Raw genomic sequence first — 9,109 nt, forward strand, 5'->3', positions numbered from 1 at the left:
AAGTTGTATTGAAAGTAGCCCACGTTGTATTTAGATAGAATGTAAAGTTGTATGGAAATAGAAGCCCAAGTTATATGAAAAAAGTAAATTTACTCTAGGTTTTATTGAAATAATAGCCTAAGTTGTTTGGAAATAGTAGCCTTAGTTTTTAAAAATAAGAGCATAAGTTGTATGGATTTATTAGATAAAGTTGTATAGTAGTCTAAGTTGTATGGAAATAGTAGCCCAAGTTTTTAATAGTATCCAAAGTTGTATGGAAGCCGTTTAATGGAAAAAGAAGCCGAGGTTGTATAGAAATAGTACCAAATATTTTATGAAACTAGTAGCCAAAGTTATATGGAAATAGAAGCCAAAGATGTATGGAAATAGTGGAAAACATTGTATGGCAATAGTTGCCCAAGTTTTATGGAAATAGTAAAATTAAAGTGTTATGCATGTAATAGCCTCGATTGTATGGAAATAGTAGCCCAAGTTGTATGGAAATAGAAGCCCAAGTTGTATGGAAATAGTAACCCAAGTTGTATGGAATATAAGCCCAAGTTGTAAGAAATAGTAGCCCAAGTTGTATAGAAATAGTAGCCCAAGATGTATGGAAATAATAGCCCAAGTTGTATGGAAAAAGTAGTCCAAGTTGTATGGAAATAGTAGCCTAAGTTGTATGGAAATAGTAATTGTATGGAATATTAGCCCAAAGTGTATGAAATAGTCGCCAAAGTTGTATGGAATAGTAGCCAAAGTTGTATGGAAATAGAAGCCCAAATTGTATGGAAATAATAGCCCAAGTTGTATGGAAATAGAAGCCCAAGTTGTATGGAAATAGAAGTCCAAGTTGTATGGAATAGTCGCCAAAGTTGTATGGAAATAGTAGCCCAAGTTGTATATTATAGTAGCCCAAGTTGTATGAAATAGCAGCCAAAGTTGTATGGAAATAGTAGCCCAAGTTGTATGTAAAATTAGCCCAAGTTGTATGAAATAGCAGCAAAAGTTGTATGGAAATAGTAGCCCAAATTGTATGGAAATATGGAAATATTAACCCAAGTTGTGTGGAAATAGTAGCCCAAATTGTATGGAAATAGTAGCCCAAGTTGTATGGAAATAGTAGCCCAAGTTGTATGGAAATAGTAGCCCAAGTTGTATGGAAATAGTAGCCCAAGTTGTATGGAATAGTAGCCCAAGTAGTATGAAATAGTAGCCCAAGTTGTATGGAAATAGTAGCCCAAGTTGTATGGAAATAATAGCCCAAGTTGTATGGAAATAGTAGCCCTAGTTCTATGGAATAGTAGCCCAAGTTGTATGAAATAGTAGCCCAGGTTGTATGGAAATAGAAGTCCAAGTTGTATGAAAATAGTAGCCCAAGTTGCATGGAAATAGTAGCCCAAAATGTATGGAAATAATTGCCCAAGTTGTATGGAAATATTAGCCCAAATTGTATGGAAATAGTAGCCCAAGTTGTATGGAAATAGTAGCCCAAATTGTATGAAAATAATAGCACAAGTTGTATGGAAATAGTAGCCCAAGTTGTATGGAAATAGTAGCCGAAGTTGTATGGAATAGTAGACCAAGTTGTATGAAATAGTAGCCCAAGTTGTATGATATAGATGCCCAAGTAGTATGAAATAGTAGCCCAAGTTGTATGGAAATAGAAGCCCAAGTTGTATGGAATAGTAGCCCATTCTGTATGGAATAGGAGCCCAAGTTGTATGGGATAGTAGCCCAAGTTATATGGAATAGCAGTCAAAGTTGTTTGGAAATAGTAGCCCAAGTTGTATGGAATATTAGCCCAAGTTGTATGGAATAGTAGCCCAAGTTGTATGGAATAGTAGCCCAAGTTGTATGGAATAGCAGCCCAAGTTGTATGGAAATAGTAGTCCAATTAGTATGGAATATTAGCCCAAGTTGTATGGAATAGTAGCCCAAGTTGTATGGAATAGTAGCCCAAGTTGTATGGAATAGCAGCCCAAGTTGTATGGAAATAGTAGCAAAAGTTGTAATGAATAGTAGCCTAAGTATTGAAATAGTAGACCAATTTGTATAGAAATAGTAGCCCAAGTTGTATGGAAATAGTAGCCCAAGTTGTATGGAATAGTCGCCAAAAATGTATGTAAATAGTAGCCAAAGTTGTATAAAATAGTAGCCAAAGTTGTATGGAAATAGTAGCCCAAACTGTATGGAAATTGTAGCCCAAGTTGTATGGCAATAGTAGCCCAAGTTGTATGGAATAGTAGCCCAAGTTTTATGGAATAGTAGCCCAAGTTGTACTGAAATATTAGTCAAAGTTGTATAAAATAGTAGCCAAAGTTGTATGGAAATAGAAGCCCAAGTTGTATGGAAATAGTAGCCCAAGTTGTATGGAAATAGTAACCCAAGTTGTATGTAATATTAGCCCAAGTTGTAAGAAAGAGTAGCCCAAGTTGTATCGAAATAGTAGCCCAAGTTGTATGGAAATATTAGCCCAAGTTGTATGTATTATTAACCCAAGTTGTAAGAAAATGTAGCCCAAGGTGTATGGAAATAGAAGCCCAAGTTGTATGGAAATAGTAGCCCAAGTTGTATGGAAATAGAAGCCCAAGTTGTATGGTATGGAAATAGTAGCCCAAGTTGTATGTAATATTAGGCAACGTTGAAAGAAAGAGTAGCCCAAGTTGAATGGAAGTAATAGCCCAAGTTGTATGGAAATAGTAGCCCAAGTTGTATGGAAATAGTAGCCCAAGTTGTATGGAAATAGTAGCCCTAATTTTATAGAAATAATAGCCCAAGATGTATGGAAATAGTAGCCCAAGTTGTATGAAAATAGTTGCCCAAGTTGTATGGAATAGTAGCCCAATTTGTATGGAATAGTAGCCCAAGATGTATGAAATAGTAGCCCAAGTTGTATGGGAATAGTAGCCCAAGTTGTATGGAAATAGTAGCCCAAGTTGTATGGAAATAGTAGCCCACGTTGTATGAAAATAGTAGCCCAAGTTGTATTGAATAGTAGCCCTAGTTGTATGAAATAGTAGCCCAAGTTTTCAGGAATAGTAACCTCAGTATTGTAAGAGAAATAGTAGCAAAAGTTGTATAGAAAAGTTGCCCAAGTTGTATGGAAATCGTAGCTCAAGTTGTTTGGAAATAGTAGCCCAATTTGTATGGAAATAGTAGCCCGAAGATGTATGGAACTAGTAGCCCAAGTTGTATGAAATAGTAGCCAAAGTTTATGGAAATAGTAGCTCAAGTTGTATGGAAATAGTAGCCCAAGTTGTATGGATAAGTAGCCCTAGTTCTATGGAAAAGTAGCCCAAGTTGTATGAAATAGTAGCCCAGGTTTTAATGGAAATAGAAGTCCAAGTTGTATGAAAATAGTAGCCCAAGTTGCATGGAAATAGTAGCCCAAAATGTATGGAAATAATTGCCCAAGTTGTATGGAAATATTAGCCCAAGTTGTATGGAAATAGTAGCCTAAGTTGTATAGAAATAGTAGCCCAAATTGTATGAAAATAATAGCACAAGTTGTATGGAAATAGTAGCCCAAGTTGTATGGAAATAATAGCCGAAGTTGTATGGAATAGTAGCCCAAGTTGTATGAAATAGTAGCCCAAGTTGTATGTTATAGATGCCCAAGTAGTATGAAATAGTAGCCCAAGTTGTATGGAAATAGAAGCCCAAGTTGTATGGAATAGTAGCCCATTCTGTATGGAATAGCAGCCCAAGTTGTATGGGATAGTAGCCCAAGTTGTATGGAATAGCAGTCAAAGTTGTATGGAAATAGTAGCCCAAGTTGTATGGAATATTAGCCCAAGTTGTATGGAATAGTAGCCCAAGTTGTATGGAATAGTAGCCCAAGTTGTATGGAATAGCAGCCCAAGTTGTATGGAAATAGTAGCCCAATTAGTATGGAATATTAGCCCAAGTTGTATGGAATAGTAGCCCAAGTTGTATGGAATAGTAGCCCAAGTTGTATGGAATAGCAGCCCAAGTTGTATGGAAATAGTAGCAAAAGTTGTATGGAATAGTAGCCTAAGTATTGAAATAGTAGACCAAGTTGTATGGATATAGCAGCCCAAGTTGTATGGAATAGTCGCAAAAAATGTATGTAAATAGTAGCCAAAGTTGTATAAAAAAGTAGCCAAAGTTGTATGGAAATAGTAGCCCAAACTGTATGGAAATTGTAGCCCAAGTTGTATGGCAATAGTAGCCCAAGTTGTATGGAATAGTAGCCCAAGTTTTATGGAATAGTAGCCCAAGTTGTATGGAAATAGTAGTCAAAGTTGTATAAAATAGTAGTCAAAGTTGTATGGAAATAGAAGCCCAAGTTTTATGGAATAGTAGCCCAAGTTGTACTGAAACATTAGTCAAAGTTGTATAAAATAGTAGCCAAAGTTGTATGGAAATAGAAGCCCAAGTTTTATGGAAATAGTAGCCCAAGTTGTATGGAAATAGTAGCCCAAGTTGTATGGAAATAGTAACCCAAGTTGTATGTAATATTAGCCCAAGTTGTAAGAAAGAGTAGCCCAAGTTGTATCGAAATAGTAGCCCAAGTTGTATGGAAATATTAGCCCAAGTTGTATGTATTATTAACCCAAGTTGTAAGAAAGAGTAGCCCAAGTTGTATGGAAATAGAAGCCCAAGTTGTATGGAAATAGTAGCCCAAGTTGTATGGAAATAGAAGCCCAAGTTGTATGGTATGGAAATAGTAGCCCAAGTTGTATGTAATATTAGGCCACGTTGAAAGAAAGAATAGCCCAAGTTGAATGGAAGTAATAGCCCAAGTTGTATGGAAATAGTAGCCTAAGTTGTATGGAAATAGTAGCCCAAGTTGTATGGAAATAGTAGCCCTAATTTTATAGAAATAATAGCCCAAGATGTATGGAAATAGTAGCCCAAGTTGTATGAAAATAGTTGCCCAAGTTGTATGGAATAGTAGCCCAATTTGTATGGAATAGTAGCCCAAGATGTATGAAATAGTAGCCCAAGTTGTATGGGAATAGTTGCCCAAGTTGTATGGAAATAGTAGCCCAAGTTGTATGGAAATAGTAGCCCACGTTGTATGAAAATAGTAGCCCAAGTTGTATTGAATAGTAGACCTAGTTGTATGAAATAGTAGCCCAAGTTTTAAGGAATAGTAACCTCAGTATTGTATGGAAATAGTAGCAAAAGTTGTATAGAAAAGTTGCCCAAGTTGTATGGAAATCGTAGCTCAAGTTGTTTGGAAATAGTAGCCCAATTTGTATGGAAATAGTAGCCCGAAGATGTATGGAACTAGTAGCCCAAGTTGTATGAAATAGTAGCCAAAGTTTATGGAAATAGTAGCTCAAGTTGTATGGAAATAGTAGCCCAAGTTGTATGGAAAAGTAGCCCTAGTTCTATGGAAAAGTAGCCCAAGTTGTATGAAATAGTAGCCCAGGTTGTATGGAAATAGAAGTCCAAGTTGTATGAAAATAGTAGCCCAAGTTGCATGGAAATAGTAGCCCAAAATGTATGGAAATAATTGCCCAAGTGGTATGGAAATATTAGCCCAAGTTGTATGGAAATAGTAGCCTAAGTTGTATGGAAATAGTAGCCCAAATTGTATGAAAATAATAGCACAAGTTGTATGGAAATAGTAGCCCAAGTTGTATGGAAATAATAGCCGAAGTTGTATGGAATAGTAGCCCAAGTTGTATGAAATAGTAGCCCAAGTTGTATGTTATAGATGCCCAAGTAGTATGAAATAGTAGCCCAAGTTGTATGGAAATAGAAGCCCAAGTTGTATGGAATAGTAGCCCATTCTGTATGGAATAGCAGCCCAAGTTGTATGGGATAGTAGCCCAAGTTGTATGGAATAGCGGTCAAAGTTGTATGGAAATAGTAGCCCAAGTTGTATGGAATATTAGCCCAAGTTGTATGGAATAGTAGCCCAAGTTGTATGGAATAGTAGCCCAAGTTGTATGGAATAGCAGCCCAAGTTGTATGGAAATAGTAGCCCAATTAGTATGGAATATTAGCCCAAGTTGTATGGAATAGTAGCCCAAGTTGTATGGAATAGTAGCCCAAGTTGTATGGAATAGCAGCCCAAGTTGTATGGAAATAGTAGCAAAAGTTGTATGGAATAGTAGCCTAAGTATTGAAATAGTAGACCAAGTTGTATGGATATAGTAGCCCAAGTTGTATGGAATAGTCGCCAAAAATGTATGTAAATAGTAGCCAAAGTTGTATAAAAAAAGTAGCCAAAGTTGTATGGAAATAGTAGCCCAAACTGTATGGAAATTGTAGCCCAAGTTGTATGGCAATAGTAGCCCAAGTTGTATGGAATAGTAGCCCAAGTTTTATGGAATAGTAGCCCAAGTTGTATGGAAATAGTAGTCAAAGTTGTATAAAATAGTAGTCAAAGTTGTATGGAAATAGAAGCCCAAGTTTTATGGAAATAGTAGCCCAAGTTGTATGGAAATAGTAGCCCAAGTTGTATGGAAATAGTAACCCAAGTTGTATGAAATATTAGCCCAAGTTGTAAGAAAGAGTAGCCCAAGTTGTATGGAAATAGTAGCCCAAGTTGTATGGAAATGGTAGCCCAAGTTGTATGTAATATTAGCCCAAGTTGTAAGAAAGAGTAGCCCACGTTGTATGGAAATAGTAGCCCAAGTTGTATGGAAATAGTAGCCCAAGTTGTATGGAAATAGTAGCCCAAGTTGTATGGAAAAAGAAGCCCAAGTTGTATGGTATGGAAATAGTAGCCCAAGTTGTATGTAATATTAGGCCACGTTGAAAGAAAGAGTAGCCCAAGTTGAATGGAAATAATAGCCCAAGTTGTATGGAAATAGTAGCCCAAGTTGTATGGAAATAGTAGCCCAAGTTGTATGGAAATAGTAGCCCTAATTTTATTGAAATAATAGCCCAAGTTGTATGGAAATAGTAGCCCAAGTTGTATGAAAATAGTTGCCCAAGTTGTATGGAATAGTAGCCCAATTTGTATGGAATAGTAGCCCAAGATGTATGAAATAGTAGCCCAAGTTGTATGGGAATAGTAGCCCAAGTTGTATGGAAATAGTAGCCCAAGTTGTATGGAAATAGTAGCCCAAGTTGTATGAAAATAGTAGCCCAAGTTGTATTGAATAGTAGCCCTAGTTGTATGAAATAGTAGCCCAAGTTTTAAGGAATAGTAACCTCAGTATTGTATGGAAATAGTAGCAAAAGTTGTATATAAAAGTTGCCCAAGTTGTATGGAAATCGTAGCTCAAGTTGTTTGGAAATAGTAGCCCAATTTGTATGGAAATAGTAGCCCGAAGTTGTATGGAACTAGTAGCCCAAGTTGTATGAAGTAGTAGCCAAAGTTTATGGAAATAGTAGCTCAAGTTGTATGGAAATAGTAGCCCAAGTTGTATGGAATAGTAGCCCAAGTTGTATGATATGTAGCCCAAGTTTTATGTAATAGTAGCTCAAGTTGTATGGAATAGCAGCCCAAGTTGTATGGAAATAGTAGCCCAAGTTGTATGGGATATTAACTCAAGTTGTATTGAATAGTAGCCCAAGTTGTATGAAATAGTAACACATGTTGTATGTAATAGTTACCTTAATATTGTATGTAAATAGTTGCCCAAGTTGTATGTAATAGTAACCGCAATATTGTATGGAAATAGTAGCCCAAGTTGTATGGAACAGTAGCCTAAGTTGTATGGAATAGCAACCTCAATATTGTTTGGAAATAGTAGCAAATGTTGTATGAAATAGTAGCCCAAGTTGTATGGAATAGTAGCCCAAAGTGTATGGAATAGTAGCCCAAGTTGTATGGAATAGTAACCTTAGTTGTATGGAATAGAAGCCCAAGTTGTATGAAATAGTAACCCAAGTTGTATGGAAATGTAACCTTAATATTGTATCGAATAGTAGCCCAAGTTGTATGGAATAGTAGCCGAAGTTGTATGGAATAGTAGCCCAAGTTTCATGGAATAGTAGCCCAAGTTGTATGGAATAGTAGCCCAAAGTGTATGAAACAGTAGCCCAAGTTGTATGGAATAGTAGCCGAAGTTGTATGGAAGAGTAGCCAAAATTGTATGGAATAGTAGCCCAAGTTGTATGGCAAAGTAACCCTAGTTGTATGGAATAGTAGCCCAGGCTGTATGAAATAGTAATCCAAGTTGTATGGAATAGTGACCTCAATATTGTATGGAAATAGTAGCCCAAGTTGTATGGAAATAGTAGCCCAAGTTGTATGGAATAGTAGCCCAAGTTGTATGGAATAGTAGCAGAAGTTGTATTGAATAGTTACCGAAGTTATATGGAATAGTAGCCCAAGTTGTATGGAATAGTAGCCCAAGTTGTATGGAATAGTAGCCCAAGTTGTATGAAATAGTAGCCAAATTCGTATGGAATAGTAGCCCAAGTTGTATGGAAATAGTAGCCCAAGTTGTAGGGAATAGTAGCCCAAGTTGTATGAAATAGTAGCCCAAGTTGTATGAAAAAAGAACCCCAAGTTGTATGGAAATAGTAGCCCAATTTGTATGGAAATAGTAGATCAAGTTGTATGGAATATTAGCCCAAATTGCATGGAAATAGTAGCCCAAGTTGCATGGAAATAGTAGCCCAAGTTGTATGGAAATAGTAGCCAAAGTTGTATGGAAATAGTAGCTTAAGTTGTATTGAACTATATCCCAAGTTGTATGGAAATAGTGGCCATAGTTTTATTTAAATAGTAGCCCCAGTTGTATGGAAATAGTGGCAAAAGATGTATTGAAATAGACGAATTTGTGTGGAAATAGTAGCCCATATTGTGTAGAGACAAAAGACAAACTTGTATTAAAATAGACCAAATTTTATAGAAATAGGAGCCTCACTTGGATGGGTATAGTCGCCAATGTTTTATCGAAAAAGCCCAAAGTTGTATGGAAACAGTTGCCAAAATTACATTGAAATAGTAGCCAAGTTTTATTGAAAAAATAGCCAAAGTCATATTGAAAAACTAACCTTTGTTGTATTGAATTAGTGGCCTACCTTGCATGAAAATAGTAGCCCTAGTTATATTGAAATACTAGCAATCGAATCGCGTTCTAAGGTATATGGCAAGAATGCATTCAATAAAAACAATCGGTCATTTAACTTATTTTGTCTAATTTGATTGAGTTTGACACGATTCTTTATAAAATTGGACAAAATAGCAATA

The sequence above is a fragment of the Dreissena polymorpha genome, chromosome 4 (genome assembly GCF_020536995.1).
Source record: "Dreissena polymorpha isolate Duluth1 chromosome 4, UMN_Dpol_1.0, whole genome shotgun sequence".
In the NCBI taxonomy this organism is placed as follows: domain Eukaryota; kingdom Metazoa; phylum Mollusca; class Bivalvia; order Myida; family Dreissenidae; genus Dreissena; species Dreissena polymorpha.